The sequence below is a fragment of the Mustela putorius genome, unplaced genomic scaffold, assembly GCF_011764305.1.
Source record: "Mustela putorius furo isolate JIRA1106 unplaced genomic scaffold, ASM1176430v1.1 tig00537295_pilon_pilon_pilon, whole genome shotgun sequence".
NCBI lineage: Eukaryota > Metazoa > Chordata > Mammalia > Carnivora > Mustelidae > Mustela > Mustela putorius.
Genome location: NW_025422433.1, coordinates 1,053,497 through 1,078,089, shown reverse-complemented (window position 1 = coordinate 1,078,089; position 24,593 = coordinate 1,053,497). Strand labels below are relative to the sequence as shown.

General features: G+C 44.6%; 2 non-coding genes across 2 annotated transcripts; one reads left to right on the top strand and one right to left on the bottom strand.

The window, feature by feature from the left end:
• The first annotated feature begins 110 nt into the window (after positions 1-110).
• TRNAI-UAU lies at positions 111-203 on the top strand. The gene is given in 2 exon segments: positions 111-148; positions 168-203. It is a non-coding gene; the product is annotated as a tRNA-Ile (tRNA).
• A 10,282-nt stretch (positions 204-10,485) lies between these two features.
• TRNAR-UCG lies at positions 10,486-10,558 on the bottom strand. Its single transcript has one exon. It is a non-coding gene; the product is annotated as a tRNA-Arg (tRNA).
• Between the last annotated feature and the right edge of the window lie 14,035 nt (positions 10,559-24,593).

The following is a 24,593-nucleotide window of genomic DNA, read 5'->3' as shown; positions in this document are numbered from 1 at the left end:
CGCGGGAGCCGCGGACGCAGGGGCTCGTGGAAGGCTGGGTCCGAGGCACCGACCGCCCGGCGCGGCGTCCGCCCGGGATCACACACGCCTCCGCGGCCCACACTCGCGCGGCTCCAGTGGCGCAATCGGTTAGCGCGCGGTACTTATAAGACAGTAGCTGCTGGGCGATGCCGAGGTTGTGAGTTCGAGCCTCACCTGGAGCAGCTTTTACACCCGCCCGCCGGCCCCCGCCGGCCGAGTCGGCACCGGCTGCCACGACGACTGCTCACCGCAGCGAGCTCGGCGAGGACCGGACCGTCAGACAAAGACTCGGGCCCAGAGTCACTAAAAATCATAAAAACGGCCGAAAAATACTCCTCCGCCTGATTTGTTCACTCCACGACATCTGGGCAGTCTTGGTTTTTGCTAAGTCTTTCCGTGGACGGTCTCCTGTCCGCACCTGCCTTCCCTGCCTCGGGTTCTCGGCGCCTCCGGGCCGCACCGGCCCCGGCCCCGGCCCCGGCCCCGGCCCCCCGCCCGGCTCCGCGAGGCCTGCAGTGACTGACGGCGGAGACGCGGGTGTCAGACGCACAAAACCCGCTGACCCTTACCACCTCCGACTGGAGCGGGGAGACTTGCGTCTGGACCGACGGTTGCGGGAGGCCTCCCGCAGACCCCGACGGAGGCGGGAATTCGTCCGCGGGCTCCGCGCCCTCAGGCCTGCTCCAGATGCGGCTCCCCGCCCCGAGCCGCCCACCAGGCCCTGCAGGCTCCAAACAGGGCGCAGGGACCGGCCAGGGGAACGCTTGGTAAAGAAGGGACAGGGAACACTTGACTCCCCCAGATGTACAGCGGACGTATGCGCAGAGGTTATTCACGGAGTGAATTATCTCACTTACAAAGGAGATAATACATGATCAGTTAATTAACAGCCACAAATTCCTCCCATCTCTCCGCGCGTCCCCTTGCAAGGGGATTTGGCAGGATCTTCCATCAAGAGTTGGGGTCTACTTCTCCGCCTCTTGGACGTGACCTGATCTTGTGATTGACGCAGTACAATGTGGTGGGTGTGATTTTGCAGGAGATCCAAGATGAGGCCTGGAGAGCCCTTCCAACTGCCCCTCTTGCTCTCTTGGGCCCCTGAGACCCTCCACATGAAGAAACACCGTCTAACTTCCTAGAGAACGGAGGAAGAGATGCCGCCATCCTGGCCATCCCAGGCTTGTGGGCTGACACCCCAGACATCAGACTGACGGGTGACTGCAATCACGTGAATGACCACAAGCAAAACCAGTGAAAGAACTGCCCTGCTGAGTGAAGCTCGAATTGTTAAACTGCAGAATTGTAAACAAAAGAAACAGTGTTGAACAGCTCAGTTCGGGTGAGGTTTGTTACAAAGACACACATGATTGCTAAATGCATTTAGCACGGAATAAGAGGAGGCAAATTAGCAGAGTACTACTTTGGGGGATCTTCTCATGGTCCTACACATTGGGTCCTCTTTGTTCTTGCCATAGCATAGAGACTCCAAATCAAGGGGACCTTGGGATATTTAAATTTATTCCGGGAGTAAACTGTCTCCTCCGGCCCTTGCACCAAGCCTAGAGCTGAAAGGCCCAGAATTTGCAAATCTCTATAGTGGTAGAGGTGTGAATGAGGAGGCAGTGTCTACATTCCTTGCCGGCTTTTCCAAACAGACCAGGCTGTAGGATCCTTACTCCCCTCTAGCTGCATCTTGCCACTGCTGGCTGTCTGATTATCGAAGGTCCTGGTTTGCCTTGTCACCCATGACAAGGAGACCAGGGCTGAATTCACATGGAGAAACATTTGCATATTGAAGTAATTTAGAGATACCACGCACTCACATCTGGTAGCTTGTCGCCTAATATTTTTTCAAGGAAATCCTATAACGGAAATTCGCACTTGCAGTCATGGTGGCTGGAAGTTACATGTACAGTTCTTTTTTCAATTAGGTCTCCGGGACCTTCCTGCAGCGTTATCCACAAGATACTACATGTAGGCCAGACTTGTTTGCTTATACAAAAAAAGCAATGATAGAAAAGAATATATGCATAATGTATTGGTGGACCCATAATAGAGAAATGTAATATATTTGCCAATAAAACACAGAGAAAACAGAAAGTAAAATAGCAGATATAAATACCACTATATCAAAAATAACCTAAGTTGTGAATGAATCAAACCAGCAATCAAATAGCAGAGACTGTCATTCTGGATTCAAACAAAAAGATGCAACTGTATGTGGTCTACAGGAGATACACTTTAGATTCAAAGATAGGATAGTTGAAAATAAAAGAATCATAAAAAGATACATCATGTGCACAGCAACCACAAGAATGCTGAAATGTCTATGTCCAACATTACACAAAATAGACTAAAACAAACAAAAAGGTTCTAGAGATAAAGAACAACATTTCCCAATGATGAAAGGATCAAACCATCAGAAATATATAACAATTGTCAATACATATGCACCCAATGAAAGAGCACCAAAATTCACGAAGCAAAAACTTTAAGAAATAAAGACTATTCAACAATAATGGTTGGAGATTTCAGAATTTTACTTTTTTTTTTTTTTTTAAGATTTTGTTTACTTATTTGACAGAGAAAGACACAGCGAGAGAGGAAACATGAGCATGAGCAGGAGGAGTGGGAGAGGGAGCAACAGACTCTGCACTGAGCAGGGAGCCGGACACTGGTCTCGATCCCACGACCCCAGGACCCCGGGATGACCTAAGCTGAAGGCAGACACTTAACTGAACCACCCAGGCACCCCAAAATCTTACTTTCAATAATAGATGGAACTAGACAAAAGATCAACAACAACAAAAAAAAATAAAGATTTGAATCCTATTATAAACCAGACCTAACAGACATCTATAGAACATTCCACCAACAACAAATAAACATTCATCTCAAGTGCACATGGTACATTCTCAAGGATAAACCATATACTCAGCCACAAAACAAACCTTGATACATCTAAAAGGATCAAAATAATACAAAATATATTCACCAATCACAATGTATGAAATTAGAAATTAATAACCAAAAACTTGATAGAACTTACAATTATGTGAAAATCAAGCAATATACTCTTAAATAACAAATGGATTAATGAAAAAAACCAAAAGAACAGGAAATACTTTAAGATAAATTAAAAGGAAAGCTTAATATATGAAATCTTATATGATGCAGCTAACACTGGGCTTAGAAAAACACACACAGCTATAAATTCTTATGTTAAAAAGGAAAACAAATCTCCAATTAATAATGTAACCTTAAGGCACCAAAAAAAAACAGCAAACTAAATCTAAGCAAGCAGAAGTAAGGAAATAAATATTAGAGTGGAAATTAGTGAAACAGAGAACAGAAAACAATAGAGAAAATCATTGAAACTGAAAGCTGGCCTTTTGAAAAGATCAACAAGACTGACAAACCTTCAGCTGATTGACTAAGGATAAAAGAGGGTGGACTGAAACTCCTAGAACTAGAAGTGAAGGAAGGGAGCATCACTACTGACCTTACAGATATAAAAAGGCTTATCAAGGGATACTGTGAATAACAGTACACCAACACATTAGATTACTCAGATGAAGTGGACACAGTTTCGGAAAAGTACAAACTACTGAAACAACTCAAGAAGATTAGACAATACAAACGGATCTATAATATACAAAGAGATCGAATTAGTAACCAAAAGACTACCCACAGAGAAAAGATCATCCCCAGGCATCTTGACTGCTGAATTCTACCAAACGTTCAAAGAAGAATCAATATCAATTCTTTACAAACTCTTTTATTTTTTTGAAAGATTTTATTTATTTTTTACAAGATTTTATTTATTTGCTAGAGAGAGAGCATAAGGAGGGGGAATGATGGGCAGAGGGAGCCCAACATGGGGCTCAATCCCAGGACCCTGGGATCATGACATGAGCCAAAGGCTGATGCTTAACTGACTGAGCCACCCAGGTGCTCCCACAAATTCTTTTATCAGCACCACACTCTAACCAGCTGAGCTAACTGGCCCATACAAATTCTTTTAAAAAATAGAAGAGAACGAAAGACTTCCTAACTGATTTTATGAGGCCATTACTACCCTGATGCCAAAAACAGACAAAAATATCACAAGAGAACTACAGGACCAATGTTTCTTATGAACATGGACACAAATCCTCAGCAAAATACTAACAAACTCCAGCAACACGTAAAAGGAATTATATACCATGACCAAGTGGGATTTATCCCAGGAAAGCAAAGTGAGTTTAACATGTAAAAACCAGCTATTATAGTATACCACATCAATAGAATAAAAAACAAAAACCACGTGATCACTTCAATAGATGCAGAAAAACACTTGACAAAATCCAATACCCTTTCCTGATGAAAAGTCTCAACAAACCAAGAACAGAAAGACACCTCTCCAGCCCGACAAAGGACATCAGTGGAAAAAACCCCACAAACTATAAATGCCATTTTTCTTTCATTATGGTGTCGGTGGGTGAACTAACTTAAAATGTTCTAATGCTGTCAAATTGGTCAATCTTTTTCCTTACTGCTGTCATGTTGTTCATGTTTATGAAATTCTTCCTTATCCCAAGCTTACAAATACACTCTTCTTTATAATTTTCTAAAATTTGTATACATTTGTCTTTTACATGTAAGTCTTTAACTCAAGCAGATATTTTTTCTCTATGATGAAGTACTGGTCAATACACTTATGCTCATTTTTTTCTAGAACTATTTACCTAAAAATTCGCTCCCTCCCCCACCTGTAGTGCATCCTCTCTTCTCTGTCAGGCGTCCACACTAGCATAAACTCTCTGTTATGTTTGATGTCTCTGTTTACCTATCCTGGCCAATGCCATGCTTATTTTAATTACTTTGAGACTTTGAGTCTCTTTTTAAAATTTTTTCAAAGATTTTTATTTATTTATTTGACAGAGAGAGATCACAAGTAGGCAGAGAGGCAGGCAGAGAGAGAGAGAGGAGTAAGCAGGTTCCCCGCTGAGCAGAGAGCCCGATGCAGGACTCGATCCCAGGACCCCGAGATCATGACCTGAGCCAAAGGCAGCGGCTTAACCCACTGAGCCACCCAGGTGCCCAGGCATAAAGATTATTTTAAATTTTTAAAAATTGTGTGATGATGAAATGAGTTAATGTTTTTAAGGGATAAATATTATTTTTCCTTGTTGGAAAAGACAGAAGCAAATGGGTGTTAAATGGCATCGCTTTCTTCTGCCAAAGGTAATACTGCACCGGTTTCCTGCTGTGGTGGCTTTATCTCTTCCTCATCCCTTTCTGCTATAAGCTTTTTAAAAGCATGTGGGGCACCTGGGTGGCTCAGACAGTTAAGTGGCTGCCTTTGGCTCTGGTTGTGATCTCGGTGTCCTGGGATCAGGCCCTTTGTCAGCTTCCCTACCCCCTCCTCATGCTCATGCTCTCTCACTCTCAAATAGATAAGTAAACCCTTAAAAGAAAAACGCATCTGCACACCAAATAGCATGGAGAGTGTGGGGGACAGTCAGGGGAATCGTAGATGCACAGACAGGAGTTCTGTTTATTGACATGATTGAAATTAAGCCTCTCAAGGCAGAGACCATTGAAGTTGTTCATTTTTGTCCCAAGTAACAGGAGGTGTGTATGGACTTTAAAATACATCAATATTTGTTTAATTAACAAGTGATTTATTCCTAGAAGAGGCTGAGGTCTACATGAGATTAGCCTTCACTCAGCAGCCGTTTCATCATGAATTCATGTCGTGATGGCTTCTAAACATCTCGTGACTTCCCGGCGCTTTGCTCCTGAATTCCCTGAATTGCCTTTCTCCTGAACATCACCGGTACGTTCTTCTCTCCCTCATTACTCTTCCTGTCTTCCGTAAGTTTTTATCATTGAATAGTGAAAATAAATTGTGTTTTGGAGCTCTTGGGATTATTAGGAAAACAAAGAGCGTATTGTTTATTTTCTCTCTGTGTTGACTTCCGTATTGACATCACGGGCGCACTAACAGCCACCTGCTTGTTCGTGAGAACCGGATGTGATGGGTTCGAAGATGGCTGTCCGTGGAAGGCAGCTTGTGAATGTCAGTATTCTCTTCTCTTCCTGCTTGCTTCTTTCTTACCTTCTTCCCCCTCCCCACCACCTTCCTTTTCCTCTTATTCCCCGGCTTCTTTGCCTTTTCCGCTTCTCATCTTCCAGCCCTAGACTCCCAAAACACCTTTGGTCCCCATTGGCTCTGTCTTGACCAGGATGTGAGCCAGAGAACTATGCAATCTCACATGTCACTATCAGTCTTGACGTCTTCCAGTGGTAGCTTTCCAGTGGTAGCCCAGGGAAGGTAAGGACCCCAGGGGTAGCAAAGCTCTTCTGGCCTCTAGTTTTCACTTTTACCCTGGTTGCAGGATGGATGTGTCAGGCTTTCAGGAGGGAGTTCTGAAATAAGCCTGCCATGTTTTCTTTTGGGTCTAGATCGTTTGTTCTTCTCATGCTGGAGGGGTGTTCCAAAGCTACTCCAGAGTTTATCAGAACCTCCTGAAGCTCAGACATCTGGGAAAACAGAGTCTGAGTCTAAGGCTACTTGGATCTGATCTGTGAGATGGGACCATAAAGAAAAAGTCTCCTTACCACACAAGAGCCCGTTCCTGCAGGTGAGCAAAGGTTGACAGTCACAGATGGTTAGGAATTAGTGACACCATGTGAGGGGTGGAATGGTGTAACAGACTGAGCCCTAACTGGTAGGAATATCGGAATCGGATTCCTTCCAGCTCTATTAACCACATGATATGGTATATCACTCCCCCTCCATGAGCTACAAATATGTGATGTAAATGACAAATACAATTTATTATGTGCAGGCCAAATGTCATGCCTCGTACGCAGTGCTTTTTGGGTGTATTTTAATCACATTTTTTATTTTCTGTATTTCCTGATGCTTTGACATCTTGGGGCCTTGTCAACCCTAGAGAAAGACTGTCCCTGTCTCCGAGGGCTAATCAGTTCCCAGAGGCAGTAAACAACCCCTGTGACTGTGCCTTTTCCATGCAAACCAGCCAGTCCAGAGTTCCTGCTCCAGAGGGTTTCCTCATCAAGTTCCTGTGCTCTAGGCCACTATTCTCCTGCCCTAGTCATCCCAGGGCCAGGCACCAGATCACTGCGGACAGCCGTGAACTCTTTAAACCTCCCAGTCCTAAGCCTGTTTGCCCTGCCTCACTCATTCCTCCCACAAAAACCACACGGAAGGCTCTTGCCCAGGCCCTCCCCCCACCCCCTGCCTGGTACTTCCTCATATGCCAGGGCTTTTGTTTCTGGGGATCTGTGAGTACAAAAACTTCTTTCATGACAGTCAAATCCTGTGTGTTTTACCACATCCGATTAAAACAAACCAAGGGCATATTCCAAAACAATATGTTAACCTTTAATCTCATGAGGCGGGTACCCAGTAGTGTGGGACTGAATGCTGTAATGTCTATAGTGACGGCAGCAGAAGAGTTGTGCATGACTGCCCTAAAGGGCTTTGGGGTTTTGAGGCAAAATTCAGTGTCCTTGTGCTACTATTCTCATTTAGAAGCCCCAAGAAGTACTTAGAGGTCTAGAGAAAGAAATGATTTCTATCTTAGAAAAAGGCTTTCAAAGTCTCATAATCCACCAGCTCTGGCTCAGGCCAGAAACCAACTCTACCTGGAGTTCAGTTCCAGAAAGGACCTGGAGGAGGCAGGGGGATGGAGGGGGCAGGGTCAGGCAGGCAGGCAGAGCAGGAGAATTTCAGCCAAGTAGAGCCCCTTTTGGTTTGGACTGTATGACATGCTCTCAGAGCTCCTCAGTGAAGACCATTGATGGCCGATTAAAATAAGAAATGAAAACTGTGTCGTAAATAAAGTTTTTCTATCAGATTCTTGGGCTTCTGTGGAGTAAAAAAGAAAGGGGCTCCTTGGAGGAAGCTTAGCAGAGGTGCACCCCCCAGGCCTCTCATTTTCCTGCTGCGGGTAACACATCCTCCACAGCTCGTATTTTCATTCTCCCAGGCCGTTATTATATGTTACCATCTATTAGCTCTTATAAGCTATTACATTGTAATACATCTATATAATCTAATAACTTACCTTTGTAGGTAATATCCTCTGAGAATAAGGACAGGCTTCTTTCTTCCTCTCTAGTCATGGGGCCTTGTGCTCCCTTTTTTGCTCACGACTGAGAAAGGCAAGGAATGCCGCACACAGAAGTCCATAAAACAGAGTTACTGTCCCTGATTTGTCACCAATCTCAAACAGAATGTTTTCATTATTCTGCATACATTCAATATTTCACAATAAAGATTGATGTTGGTGACAGTTTTTCAAAGATGCCAGGTTAAAGAAATTACCTTCTACTGTTAGGTTGCTTGGAGTTTTGATGGTGACGGAATGCTGAGTTTTAGCAAGACCTTTTTCTGACTCTACTGAGGTGATCATGTGGTTTATTTCCTTCTTAATGTGCAAAGTGGAATGATTTATTTTCTAATGGTAAACCAGCCTTGCAATCCTGCTATAAACTCAAGACCCAAATGACTTACAATTCATTTTACATGTGACTGCGTTCATTTTCTTAAATTTCAAGATAATTCATGTCCATGTTCCAGAGTGAGACTGACCTGTGATCTTCTCTCTCATAATGTCCCTATACGGTTAGGTATGCAGGTAATACTAGCCTCAGTTTGGTAGTTTCTTCTTAAAAAGTTGAATATAAACCCACCATATGGCCCAGCCATTCCAGTGGTACATATTTACCTAAGAGAAATGAAAGAATATATCCCCACAGGACTATACACAAACGTTCACGGCAACTTTATTTATAGCTGGAGGTAAAACAAATATTCATCGATGAGCAAATGGGTAAACAAGCTGTGGAATACCCATACAACAGAATACTATCTAGCAGTAAAAATAAACGAATTGCTGATTCAAGCATCATGGGTGAATCTCAAAATAATAATGTGGGTGAACGTATAAAGAGAGCCTGTATTGTAGGATTTCATAAAAGGACAAACATAATGACAAGAGGCAGTGGTTGCCGGAGGGGGGTGGTCTGCGTTCATTATTTCTATTGTAGTGACGGCCTGATGAGTTTATACCTGTGTCAAACTCATATATATGTTTAGATATATGTCATTTATTCTAAGAAAACTGCCTCAACAAATTCATTTAAAAGGTACATTAACTGGTAAACAAACAAACAAACAAACAACTCACGATGCACTCTGCAAAACCTGATTGGGTGTCTTGTCTTTCTCCCTCTTAACTTTCCCACGCTGTGGAAGTGTGACCTCCCTGGGCCCGGGCTGGCCGCCCTGGAAACGCCGCGAGGCCTGCGGGGCGATTCAGAAAAGCCTTCCCCGGGGCTCCTGCCCCCGCACAAGCGCGGCGCGGACGGGAGAGAACCCCGGGGGCTCCCCGGGGCAGGTCAGGGGGCGTCTTCTCCAGAGCTTAGGTGGGACGGGGCTCGGGTGGCAGCAGGGGCGGCGCGGCGGCGGCACCCGCGCACCGCAGGGTCGCGCAGCTTCCGGGCCGCACGTCCCCCACCGCGCTCCACCCCCGCCCGGGGCCACCGTCCCTGCAAGCGGAGCGGGAGCCCGTTGGTGCAGACTGGTTTGGTCCGGCGCGCGCCAGACGGGGCTCCCCCCCTCCCCCCTGCCCAACCCCCCTTCACCCCCGCATCCCTGCGCCGCGCTGCTCCGGGGGCGCAGCCTTCTGCTTGGTTCCGGCGGGGACAGCCACCGAGCGCGGGGTTCCGTGGCCGGGCGGGGGCCCCGAGGCGGTCCCCGCTCTGAGTTACCTCCGACCAGACCATTGCTTTGAAAGTTTTAGAGAAGCCTCCGGTAAGCAACGGATTTTCGCCGCGGGAAGACCTCGAGAACGAACTGAAAATATGTCCCAGTTTAAGACCGTGAATCTCACTTGCCGCGCCGTCTTGCTCTGTCCACTCCGTGTCCATCTCCGCGTGCGCGGCGCGGGCTCTTCTCTCGCCTCCCCTGGGGGCGGCAGGCTCGGGGCGGGGTCTCAGGCCCGCGGGCAGGGGCGGCGGCGGGGCCGAGGTGCGGGGCGGCAGGTGGTCCCGCCGCCTTGGGGAAGGGGTCGTGAGCCCGAGTCAGCGGGGGTCACGCCTCTGCTCTGGCTACCGGCGTGCGGGAGCGGACTCCCCTCGGGAGCGGCGGCGTCCACACAGGCTCAAAACAGCAGGTTTTCGATGTGGCGGCTGTGAAGTCCTCGCGCGCGATCGCGGGGCGCCGGGAGCGGGAGGAGGTCATCGCTGGCCCAAGTGACCGAGAGGGACCCGTGCTGCAGGGGCCGAGAGGGCAGAGCCTTCCCGCTGCCGGCCGCTGTGCGTGCACCTGCCCCGCCGCGCGTTTCCTGCAAAGGGCGGGTGCGAGCGCCTCCTGCACGGGTCCCAGCGGGTCCTGAGGGTCGAGGCACACAGGCCTGGGGGAGAGCAGCGTGAAAAAGGGAGCTGCAACCACGAAGGGATTCGAACCCTCAATCTTCTGATCCGAAGTCAGACGCCTTATCCATTAGGCCACGTGGTCCAACGACTCTTTTGTTGCAAAAAATACGTCAAGTGTTGAGCATCTGGGCTCTCCGGATTATTTGCGGATTGCCCGCGGACTGCCCTTTTGCAGCCCAACAAAGTCACGTTATTTCTCCGTAAATCCCACTTCAGAGAACGTGGCTGCCGCTCGCCAAAGCCAACACTTCACGCGGTGACAGGCGGAAGCACAGCGGGACTCTGGCTTCCTCCACCCCCCCTTTAACCGACTGCACGTGTCCTTTGTGAACGGAAGTGCGAACTGGTGCGGCGCCGGCTCTGCCCGCCTCGTCCACGTGCAAAGACAGGAGGAAAGGGCCAGCCATCCTGGGCCAGACTCCCAGGTCACCTTTAAGAGGACAAAGTCAGAACAGAGACCCCTGGAGGAGGACAAAGTCAGAACAGAACCCTAGGAGTAAAGGAAAATCACAGTAAGTTTGGCGCAATGCTGCTGGGACAGTGTCAGGTTGGGCGGGATCCAGGGCACCTCCGAGGCCTAGGCCCTCCTGCACAGAATGGAGCCGCCAGTGCCTTCCAGGGACCTTTGTAAGAAGGCGCAGAAGGTCCAGAAAGGGCAATCCTCTTGGGCAGCCGCACATATCAATAGCCCCAAATCATTCAATAAATTGAATAAATAGTCAACTTTTTTCCCACAGAGAGGATGCCAAGCCCCGATATTGTAATCTGGAAGATCTGCAAAATATTCCAAGGAGAAAAATTTCAAGTGGACAAAAACGCCTCCAAATATAGTGACAGAGGGAAGTCTTACCATCTCATTTTATAAGCCTGACTTTGTCCTAAGGTCAAAGCCAGACAAAGACAAGGTGAGAAAGGAAGATCACAGACAAGGAAATTTTTTTAACCGGATTTTTAAAATACAAAAACAATATGCAGAAAACAGCGCTTAAAGGTAAAAAATTCAAAACATTCTGTTTGAGACGGGGGACACCTGGAGTAGACCAGGAATGCCATTTCTATTCCCTACCAGACAAAAGGAAAAATTTTTAAAAAAAAAAGGTATAATGACTAGAAAGGAAGAAACAGAGCTGTCTTTAAAAAACAAACAAACAAACAAACAAATAAAAAACCAGACTGTATGCTTGTGTACAAAGATCAACTAAGTAAAAAAAAAAACTATTATAATTAGTAGAAGAGTTTTAACACATTTTCCTGACAGCTGTAACAATTTACAAAAGCAATTACATGCAATAAAGAAAAATCTAGAAACCACACAAAATAAGATAGTAACATGATATGTCAATAACAAGAAAATCTCTCAAAACAAAGATAGCATGGTTTCATTTATAGAAACTACAAATTAAGTATGCTAAGTAATCTATTTTTTTTATGGATACAGCATAATATTTAAAAGAAAGAGAATGATCACCATAAGTATTGTTATACTGGTTATCTCAGAGTGAGAGAGACATGTAACAGGGAAATGTTCTCTTTCTTAACCGATGGCTTTTTCTTTTTTATAATTGAAATGTAACAAACATCCAGGAAAGTACTGAAACATACATATATACACATGACTATTTGCAAAGAGAACGTATCTGTGAACTTTCACCCATACCTTTTGTTCCACTTTATTGCCACTGTTTCCATCAAATGAGACCCAGAACTAAGTTTGTCACTTGAGCTATGTCAGGAAATAGAATATCACTGGCTAGTCTCACAGCAGGTGTCCTCCCGCACCCTGCAATCACTTTCTTCATAAGGTAACCACTCTCTTGATTTCTGACAGCACTTACTGATTTTGTCTTACTGAGTTAGACAAAATGTACTTCTATGCCCAGCTTCTCTCGAGTAGCACCAGGTGGGAGTCACCCATGCTGCATTTAACAATGCTCTTTTTTGTTGGATTGTATGAATATGTCTCAACGTACCTATCCATTCTGCTCATGATGGACATTTGGGCTGTTTCCAGTTTGGGGAAATCAAGAATTCGGCTATTAAGAACGCCTGTGCAGGGTGACTGGGTAGCCTGGTAGTAGTCTGACTGGTAGTAGCCTGGTAGTAGCCTGACTGGTAGTCAGTTAAGCACCTGATTTTTGATTTTGGCTCAGGTCATGATTCAGGTTTGTGAGATCAAACCCTGTGTCACCTGCTCAAGATTCTCTCTCCCCCTCTCCTCCTTCCCCTCCCCTGTGCGCGCTCTCTCCATCTCTAAAAACAAACAAACAAACATACAAAACCCACCACTCTTGTAAATCTCTTTTGTGTGTGTGGACTTGCGCACAAATTTTTTGGGTATAGTGATTAAGAAGTTGACTACTACTGATATTTGCTGATAGCTTTCAAGACAACCCTCTTCACATGGCTCAGCCAGCTCCTGAGAAAGAGCACAAGCTCCCTGTCTTGGCACCAGTGGGAAGGTCAAACTGCACAATCCTGGTTCAGACTCAGGAACCTTCACCCAGCCCCACCCTCCAGCTACAGTAATAGCCAAAGCTACTCACCCATCCTTGCTCTCTCGAACCATTTTTGGACCTCCTTGGGAGCCTTGTCTGCTCTCCCCAAAAAAGCCTCATTATGTAAGAAATGTTTTCATATCCTCCTGGTGCGCATGTAGCATTATCAGTTCTGTGATTTAAACCAAATGGGGGTGGGGCACTTACTTTCAGCCAAATGATTACAGGACAGATGTGTACTTAGGACTGGAATTCTGAGTCATGGCAAGAATGTTTAACTCTCCACAAACACAGTTGCAAGCGGCGTATGTGATCTCCATACATCTGTAATTACACAGAAAGGAAATGGACAAGCTGAAAACACCCAAGGATGAAATATAACAAACTAGAGGGGCATCTAGCTTAGCTCAGTCGTTAAGCATCTGCCTTTAGCTCAGGTCATGATCCTCTGGTCGTGGGATGGAGCCCCACATCTGGCTCCCTGCTGTTCGGGAAGCCTGCTTCTCCCTCTCCCAGTTCCCCTTTGTGTTCCCTTTCTAGCTGTCTCTCTCTCTCTCTCTGTCAAATAAATAAATAAAATCTTTTTAAAAAAATATGACAAACTAGATAAAAGGTAGATGAGAAACAACTTCCCAACAAACTCCGCTGTTAAACACAAGACCTTATTTCAATGCCAGTGCCACAGAAGCCAGTGGATTCCTACTCACTTGCTCAAGGACTGATTTTCTTGTAATAGGATGATTGTTCCTTTGTAAGTCCAGTTCTTTCCACTGTGGTGTCTGAACACAGGCAACACGGGTGACAAAGCTCACAGCAACAATCTGAAGCAGAAGCCAGGCCCATAATCAGTTGAGAGATCTCTTTCTGTGGTAGCTGATTTAGAAGGATGGGAAAGTGATCTTTCATAGGTAGGAATTATGTAGACAGTCCAAATGCATATTCCAATTAATTGTCCCAGTTTGGAAGAACTGAAGCCTCTGGCCAGTGTCTATCTTAGAGAAGGGGGGAAAAAAGTATGGGCTGTCAACTCTGCATTCATACAAAATACATCCTTGGGATGCCTGGGTGGCTCAGTTGGTTAAGCAGCTGCCTTCGGCTCAGGTCATGATCCCAGGGTCCTGGAATCGAGTCCCACATCGGGCTCCTTGCTCAGCAGGGAGCCTGCTTCTCCCTCTGCCTCTGCCTGCCTCTTTGTCTGCCTGTGCTCGCGCTCTCTCTCCCTCTGTCTCTGGCAAATAAATAAATAAAGTCTTTAAAAAAAAAACACACACACACACATCCTTGCATCTTTTAAAAGGTAAAACTACTTGCATACATTTCTCCAACATGGTAAAAAGCCAAAAGATCCACATCTCTGAATTACACTCTAGTCTCTCTAAGGACATTGGTTTCCATCCTACTGCTGCCAAGACTCCTGGGCATTTTGTGCAATTAAAGCAATTACTTTCTCAGATAAAAATTGATCTTTCAGGGTGCCTGGATGGCTCAATGGGTTAAGCCGCTGCCTTCGGCTCAGGTCATGATCTCAGGGTTCTGGGATCGAGTCCTGCATTGGGCTCTCTGCTCAGCAGGGAGCCTGCTTCCTCCTCTCTCTCTGTCTGCCTCTCTGCCTACTTGTGATCTCTCCCTGTCAAATAAATAAATAAATAATCTTTTTAAAAAAGTTGATCTTTCAAAAAGACAGAAGGGAATTCAATTTGAAGTAATTGGTTTGGTGGTAGAGTGTTCTTAAGTAATGTAGTTAAGTAGATGAGCATTTAAAAAATGATTTTACTTATTTATTTGTCAGAGGGAGGGAGAGAAAGCAAGCACACGAACAAAGGCAGCCAGCCACAGAGGGAGAGAGAGAAGCAGGTTTCCTGCTTAGCAAGAGCCCAGTGGGGGACTCGATCCCGGGACACTGAGATCATGACCTGAGCTGAAGTCAGATGTTTAACCAACTGAGCTACCCAGGTGCCCCTCAAAATATGTTTCTGATAAAGAACCAATATCCAAAATATACAAAGAACTCTTAAAATTGAAAAACCAAAAAAACCCCAAACCCTCAATTTAAAATATGTTAAAGATCTTAAAAGACATGTCACTAAAGAGATATACAGATGGCAAACAAGCATATGAAAAGATGCTTCACATCATATGTCACCGGGTAAATGCAGATGAAAGCAACAATGAGATACTACTGCATACCAATTAGCGTGGCCGAAATCCAGAACACTGGCAAGGATGTGGAGCAACAGGAACTCTCCTCCATTCCCGGTGGGAGTGCAAAATGGTGCAGCCACTTTCGAAGACAAAACTAAACATACTCTTACCATGTGATCTAGCAATCACATTCATTGTTATTTACCCAAAGGAGTTGAAAACTTATGTCCATCCAAAAGGTACACACGGGTATTGATGGCAGCTTTACTCACAATTTGCCAAACTTGGAAGCAATCAAGATGTCCTTCAGTAAGTGATGGGGTAAAAAATCTGTGCTACATCCAGACAATGTTATCCAGAGATAAAAGGAAATGAGCTATCAAGTCAGGAAAAGATATTGAGGAACCTTAAATGCATATTAGCAAGCAAAAGAAGCCTGTCTTAAAGTCTGCACACTCTAATTTCAACTATATGTCAGTCTGGAAAAGGCGAAACTATGGGGACAGTAAAGAGTTCAACGGCTGCCAGGCTTTCTCGGTAGAGTGGCGGGTGAACAGATGGGTCAGTGCCCCAGAGCGCGCTTGTCCGGAGATGAAATGATTACACGGAGCCCAGTAACCTGGAGCAAAGACAGGCAGGAGCACCGCGCCCAGGCCCAGCAAGAGGAGCAGGCGGGACCCCGAGCCCCCAGTCTGGGTGGATTCTCAGTTTTGTTATTGTGGGAGGTAACGTATGTGGACGTAAGGAGCGACAAGGAACTCAAGAAAGCCAAAGCGTGAGGGGCAGCCGGGACCCGTGTGGCTGTTAGCAAGATCCCAGTGAGGCGTTAACCAGGGGGCTCAGGGGTGGGAGGACTGACCTCAGCAGGCCTCGCTCTCGTACCCACCATCATCACGGGATTCCGCACCGAATGACAGGGAGTAACAGGCTTTCCCACAGGCGTAGAGCTGTTGCCCTTTGTGTGGGTTCCTGAGGTCCTGTTCTCCCACAGAGCACCAGGAATTTTTAGGGCAGTGAAAGTACTCTGTATGATACCGTAATGATGAGTACTTGTTACAGTTGTCCAAACCCATAGAATGGACAGAAAGAGTGAATGCAATTCATTCTATGTAAACTATGTCACTCATGTAAACTATGAACTTTGGGTAATAACGTGTGGAGGCAGGTTAATTCAAACAAATGTCTCACCCACGTTCAGGATGTTCACCGCTGGGGAGCCTATGCATGGCTGGGGGCAGGAACTTCATGGGAAATCTCTGTATCTTCCCCCTCCATTTCCTGCGAACCTAAAACTCTTCCCCCACCAAAAAACTCTTAATCGTAGAAAGAGTACTTTTTCACATTTTTTTTCTGATGCATTTTTGTCTATATGCAATGCAAGTTCTTCATGAAGTGTTTTCAGAGTGCTCTGACAACTAACCGCCCAGGAATCACAGTGACTTAAAAAAGCCAAGATGCATTTCCAGCTCAAGCTATTTGTCCACCGTGATCCGGCCCAGGGCGGTGGGGCCCTCGCCACCCGGAACATGGATGGTCCTTTGACAGAGGACAGAAAAAGAGATGGGGGACGCTTGGGTAGCTCAGTGGCTTAAAGCCTCTGCCTTCGGCTCCGGTTATGATCCCAGGATCCTGGGATGGAGCCCCGCATCAGGCTCTCTGCTTAGCGGGGAGCCTGCTTCCTCCTCTCCCTCTGCCTGCCTCTCTGCCTGCTTGTGATCTCTGTCTGTCAGATAAATAAGTAAAATATTAAAAAAAAAAAAAAAAAAAGAGAGACGGCAAATCAAGGACTGCAACATGTCAATTCTGCTTACATTTCACTATCCAGGGTGAAGTGAACAAGGCAAATCTGACCCCAGGAAATAAAAATCTTATCCCTGGGAGTAATAATCTGGCACCAGGAAGTGGCAGCAAATACTTGTGAATAATAATCATCTACCATGGGCACCTGGGTGGCTCAGTGGGTTAAAGCCTCTACCTTCGGCTCAGGACATGATCTCAGGGTCCTGGGATCGAGCATCCGACTCTCTGCTCAGCAGGGGGTCTGCTTCCTCCTCTCTCTCTGCCTGCCTCTCTGCCTGCTTGTGATCTCTGTCTGTCAAATAAATAAATAAATAAATAAATAAATAAAATCTTTTAAAAAAATAATGATCATCTACCACAACCGCCATACAGTATTGTCTCTCATTTGTAAAACCCTGGGTTTTTGTTTTTGTTTTAATTTTCTTTATTTGCTCATCTCCTCCTTATCTGTGTTGAAAATGTTCTGTTTTGAGGCTTTTAAGCTTTATTCTCTTTTACTGAATAATAGTTATCTTTATATAAAAGAGAAACTCTGAAGTTTTTTGGGGGGGGCGCTTAAACCAACAGCCAGGATGTGTTCTACTCCCCTTCAGTGAAGATCTGTGTAAGGTAATTTTGTGACAAGTTGTGGCTTTTTAGCTGAAGGGGAGATCACTGGAGGCTTTTGGGAAAGACTTTTCCTTACTGATGAAAGAGAGTTTTGAGAAAAGTTTCTTTCCTACTTAGCTGCTATTCTGTGAATGACACTGGGAAAGCCAGCTGTGACCTCTGATGTCATACCTCAGAACAAAGACCAACAGAGCAACGGTTAGAACACGAAAAACCTGGGTCCCTAACAACGTTTCTGGACTACTCTTTAAAAAAAGATTCATTTATTTTAGAGAGAGAAAGACAATGGCAGGGAAGGGGCAGAGAGGGAATCTCAAGCAGACTCGCCAAGGATCAGAGCCCAATGCGGGGCTTGATCATGACCTCAAGATCACCACCTGAGCTGAAACCAAGAGTCAGTTGCATAACTGACTGGCACTCAGGCAGCTATCTGGGCTGTTGAAATAATCTTGAGACCACTTTATCTTGCACTATAAAAAAAATGCGTTTATGATTTTAAAGACTTTTAGTTGAATATTCTGGGCTTTTTGTTTATGTTTTTTGCCTTTGCTGTCTTCCCTAAAGCTGAGATAGACTTTCCGAATCCACTGACACTGGGTTTAGCAACAGGGCTTGATCGGACCAGCAGTATGTGGGCGAGCGTGGGGCTGTGAGCTGAGCTGAAGTTCTCCAGGCCCCCTGCACCTGCCCCCTGCACGGGCCACCCGCCCACCCGCACGGGCCAAAAGAGGAGCATGCCAGGTGGCTGCTGGTCAGGAATGAGAAGACATATGGAAACACATAGAGAACGTAACAAAAGCCTGGCCAGTCCCCGCTGAGCCCAGCAGAAGCTAGCTAGACAAGAGACCTGTGAGAAGTAGATGTCACCTGAGGCCCTAGAATCCCGGACCCATCTCTTTCCTTTTATGCCGTTCAATGCTTTTATTTATTGGAAAGATCAGCATCAAACATACAAATATAACAGACCAAAGGTATTCTAAACGCTTTCCCAGTTACCAATTTTATTTTTATATATACTAATAGCTTGTTTCAATATAGAATTGTAAATTTTCAACGGGATTAAATCCAATACTTGCTTCTTTATGGTAGCTTTCCTGGGAATAATTCTTTGATGACTTTCCCTCCCACTATTTATATAATTATCATCTAAATTTACCCTAAGAGTTGAAAAATACATTTAAACAATAATATATCTAGGATTTATTTTGGTGAAAGTAGTGAAATAAAGACCTTAATTTGTTCCAAAGAGTTAGCTTCCTGTCCAAAGAGGAAATTTCTACTCCCTCTTCTGAAATATCATTTTATGATACAATCTTCCCTTGACTTATGAAGGCAATTTGTGCATGAAAAATATACGGCAAATTATAAGTGGAATTAATATCACCATTTGTTACAATGGAAAATATTAATATAATCCTGAGTCTCCAGATTGACATGTTTGTCCATTTATTCTCCAAATATATATTGAACATTACCATATGCTAGGTGTTTTTCTAAAAGGTCATAGGGATACAGCAATAATAAACAAAACAGATTAAAAACCCATCCTCTCGGAAGGGAATGCCAGAAGGCATTCCATATTCTAGGGGTGAAACAAAAATTTGTAAGGTAGGTCGATGGGGAAAATAAAATAAAATAGGGAAGAGGAATAAGAAACCAGGGCAGAGAGGGATGGATAGGATAAGGCATTCTGAGCTACTCTAAGGTTTGCAATTTACTTGGAAAGAGAGAGGAAGCTGCTGGAGGCTTTTGAGCAGTATCATAGTTTATTCTGCATTTTAAGAGCACCCTCCTGGCTTTTGAGAACAGACTGAAGGGGAGCGAGTGCACAGTCAGGGAGGTCAGTAGGAGTTTTTATAATGACACAGAAATCGTAAGAAGAAAAGATGAGGGGTATTTGGGGTCTTCTCCAGAACCATACACATTTTAGGATTATTTGTTCTAGCTCTGTGAAAAATGTCAATGGTATTTTGATAGGGATTGCACTGAAGGTGTAGATTGCTCTGGATAGCATAGACACTTTAATAATATCTGTTCTTCCAATCCATGAGTATGGAATGTTTTTCCATTTCTTTTGTGTCTGCCTCAGTTTCTTTCATAAATGTTCTATAGTTTTCTGAGTACAGACCCTTTGCCTCTTTGGTTAGCTTTATTCCTAGGTATCTTGTGGTTTTGGCTGAATAGCCAAAGGAATGTTGAAAAAGAAAACCCAAACTGATAGCATCACAATTCCAGACATCAAGCTGTATTACAAAGCTGTCGTCATCAAGACAGTATGGTACTGGCACAAAAACAGACACATAGATCAATGGAACAGAACAGAGAGCCCAGAAATAGACCCTTAGCTCTATGGTCAACTAATCTTCGATAAAGCAGGAAAGAATGTCCAATGGGAAAGGGACAGGCTCTTCAACAAATGGTGTGGGGAAAATCGGACAGCCACATGCAGAAGAATGAAACTGGACCATTTCCTTACACCACACACACAAAAAGACTCAAAATGGATGAAAGACCTCAATTTGAGACTAGAATCCATCAAACTCCTAGAGAAGAACATAAGCAGCAACCTCTTCAACCTCAGCCGCAGCAACTTCTTGCTAGACACAAGACACATCTCCAAAGACAAGGGAAGCAAAGGCAAAATGAACTACTGGGACTTCATCAAGGTAAGCAGCTTTTGCACAGTGAAGGAGCAGTTGACAAAACCAAAAGACAACTGACAAAATGGGAGAAGATATTTGCAAATGACATGTCAGATAAAGGGCTAGTATACAAAATCTATAAAGAACTTCTCAAACTCAACACCCAAAGAATAAATAATCCAATCAAGAAATGGCAGAAGACATGAACAGACACTTCTCCGAAGAAGACAACCAAATGGCCAGCAGACAACATGAAAAAATGCTCAACATCACTCGGCATCAGGAAAATACAAATCAAAACCACAATGAGATCCCACCTCACACCAGTAAGAATGGCTCAAATTAACAAATTGCCACAGACATTGGTGAGGATGCAGAGAAAGGGGAACCCCCCTACACTGTTGGTGGGAATGCAAGCTGGTGCAGCCACTCTGGAAAACAGTATGTAGGTTCCTGAAGACATTAAAAAATAGAGCTACCCTACAACCCAGCAATTGTACTACTATGGGTTTACCCCAAAGATACAAATGTAGTGATCTGAAGGGACATGCGCACCCAAATGTTTAGAGCAGCAATGTCCACAATAGCCAAACTATGGAAAGAACCTAGATCTCCATCAACAGATGAATGGATAAAGCAGGTGTGATATATATATATACACACACATACATATATACACACATACATACACACAATGGAACACTATGCAGCCATCAAAAAATACAATGATGTGGATGGAACTAGAGGGTGTTATGCTAAGTGAAATAAGTCAATCAGAGAAAGACAATTACCATATGATCTCACTCATACGTGGAATTTAAGAAACAAAACAGAGGATCATAGGGGAAGGGAGGAAAAAATAAAACAAGATAAAACCAGAGAGGGAGATAAACCGTAAGAGACTCTTAATCATAGGAAACAAACTGAGGGTTGCTGGCAGGGGGGAGTACAGGGATGGAGTCCCTGGGTGATGGACAGAGGGAGAGCATGTGATGTAATGAGCACTGGGTATTGTATAAGATGGATGAATCAGGGGCACCTGGGTGGCTCAGTGGGTTAAGCTGCTGCCTTCGGCTCAGGTCATGATCTCAGGGTCTTGGGATCAAGTCCTGCATTGGGCTCTCTGCTCTGCAGGGAGCCTGCTTCCTCCTCTCTCTCTCTGCCTGCCTGTCTGCCTGCTTGTGATTTCTGTCTGTCAAATAAATAAATAAATCTTTAAAAAAAAAAAAAGATTGATGAATCATAGACCTGTACCTCTGAAACCAATAATAAGTTATATATATATATATACACACCACATCTTCTTTTTTTTTTTTTCCATTTTCCTGCAGAGTAAACAGTAGACTTTTCATTTATTTGAACTACAAAAATAAACACAAACTAGAAAAACATTGTCCAATCAACCAGGCTAATTTTCCTTAGCAGGTAGCATAAATTCACACCACATCTTCTTGATCCATTCATCTGTTGATGGACATCTAGGTTCTTTCCATAGTTTGGCTATTGTGGACATTGCTGCTATAAACATTCGGGTGCATGTGCCCCTTTGGATCACTATGTTTATATCTTTAGGGTAAATACCCAGCAGTAAGATTGCTGGGTCGTAGGGTAGCTCTATTTTCAACTTTTTGAGGAACCTCCATGCTGTTTTCCAGAGTGGCTGCACCAGCTTGCGTTCCCACCAACAGGGTAGGAGGGTTCCCCTTTCTCCGCATTCTCACCAGCATCTGTCGTTTCCTGACTTTTTTTTTTAAGATTTTATTTAATTATTTGTCAGAGAGAGCGCGAGCGAGCGAGAGCGAGCACAGGCAGACAAGAGTGGCAGCAGAGGTAGAGGTAGAAGCAGGCTCCCTGCCGAGCAAGGAGCCCAATGTGGGACTCAACCCGATGTGGGATCATGACCCGAGCCGAAGGCAGCCACCCAACCAACTGAGCCACCCAGGTGTCCCCATGTTTCCTGACTTGTTAATTTTAGCCATTCTGACTGGTGTGAGGTAGTATCTCATCGTGCTTTTGATTTGTATTTCCCTGATGCCGAGTGATATGGAGCACTTTTTCATGTGTCTGTTGGCCATCTGGATGTCTCCTTTGGGGAAATGTCTGTTCACATCCTCTGCCCATTTCTTGATTGGATTATTTGTTCTTTGGGTGTTGAGTTTGCTAAGTTCTTTATAGATTTTGGATACTAGCCTTTTATCTGATATGTCGTTTGCAAATATCTTCTCCCATTCTGTCAGTTGTCTTTTGGTTTTGTTGACTGTTTCCTTTGCTGTGCAGAAGCTTTTGATCTTGATGAAATCCCAATAGTTCATTTTTGCCCTTGCTTCCCTTGCCTTTGGCGATGTTTTCAGGAAGGAATTGCTGTGGCTGAGGTCGAAGAGGTTGCTGCCTGTGTTCAGCATCACTTTTGTCAGATTTATATTCTATTAACTAATTGTTTTGTACTTTGACCTTTGAAAAGTTATCAAAGAATATTTATAACGTGCATACAAGGCATTAAAACAAAAATCCCCCGTAAGTTGAACAGTAGTGTCCTCACCACGTGTGTTCAGAACCAACTCTGACCAGAGTGCCCTCCCACAGTCACGCCCTCCGTCCCTCCCTGGCCCGATGCAGGGACCTCTATCTGGAGTTGTTTCCACATCCTGTGGTGTTCTTCTTCTTCGTGTTTGTACCACATCGTATCTCTCACTTGTCCTGTTTAGGTTTTCAGACTTTCAAAACTCTTCCTGAAGCTTCTTCTGATATGGACTGAGCAAGACTTCAGTCCTGCCGGGCAACATTGCTTTCTCCTTCGATACTGTACCCTGGAATTAAGCCCATGTTGACGTAACTACAGGTCACCTGTGTTTAAAGCAAACTTTATTGAGGTGCAGTGTACATACAACGAAACGCACTCATCTTAATCACATAATTTGATGAGCTTTGACAAATACATATATATTCCATCAACCCCCCAATTCTCAACAGTGACTCAATGTTGCCACTGTATCTCGTTGTTGAGTAGGTACGCTTTACTCTGTGGATGGCCATCTGGGCTCTTGTTAGCACTGCTGTCATGAGTGCTGGAGGCCCGGCTCCTGCAGCTGCCGGACACGTAGCCAACAGTGGGCCATCTTCAACTTCACTGGGTCATAGCTTACAAAAAAGTTCTATAGCTTTGCATTATACATTCACATCTTTAATATATTTAGAATTGAGGGATCCAACTTCATTTTCTCCCAAATGGATAATCTATTTTTTATTTTCTCTGTTGAGCAGGAATAGCCTGGTCATATCACACTTCCACAGATCAGTGGGACTGCTTCTGGGATCCCTCTTCTCCCCGGTGGTTTATTTGTCTCTCTGTTCTCACACCACCCTGTCCTACACATTATGGCTTCAAGATAAGTTTGAGGTGAGAATAAGCAAGTTTTCTTATCTTTTTTTTAATGTTCCTGGCAAGTCTGACCCTCTGCATATATACGTGTATATATGGGTGTATGTATATGTATAAGTGAGTATATATATGTATAGATCATTGTTCTTAGGCATGAAACCTCTATTGGGAAATTCAGTAGGATTGGAAACTGGCACCCTTACAATACTGAGACTCTCAAATATGTCCCTTTTCTTTCATCCTGACAGCCGTGCCCCAACCACACCACGACCACCAATCTAGCCCGTGACAGGACATGGCTTTCTTGCCTCTAGCATACCAGGTCACCAGCCAGGCTGCAGGCAGAGAAATCCTGCTAACACATAACTCCAGTCACCTTCTATCATCCATTTAGTGCTTCCCCGGGTCTTCAGGATGAAGGCTACACTCCTTACCTGGGTCTGTCCTCGTGAACCATCTCCGGCCATGTTTCCCACCTACAGCGCCCTGTGTTCCTTCATACTCCAGTCACTCTGAGTTCACTTTTGGTTCCTTACATTAACTATGAGAGAAGATTTTTCAGACTGGAAAATGGCAATTTGGAAAATTTGCCCTCCTAGAGATGCAAAAGAGATTTCAGTCAAAAATAGTGTTTACTAAGGTAAAGCACATTGTAATTATAATCCCACTCTTAAAAATCATGCAGTCCGGGGTACCGGGTGGCTCAGAGGGTTGAGCCTCTGCCTTCGGCTTGGGTCGTGATCTCAGGGTCCTGGGATTGAGCCCCGCATCGGGCTCTCTGCTCTCTGCCCACTGGGGAGCCTGCTTCCCTGTCGCTCTGCTTACTTGTGATCTCTCTGTGTGTCAAATAAATAAAATCTTAGAAAAAAAAAATACAAAAATACAGTCCATAATGGCCTGAGGCTCTTTCCCTTTTATATTTTTTAGTGAACCCAAGGCTTAATTAACTAAAATCATAATTGTATCAATAATAACCAACAATAATATAAACTGGTAGTAAATTCAACTTAAGTATATGAGAACACAAAGCACATAGTATGTTCTTTGAAC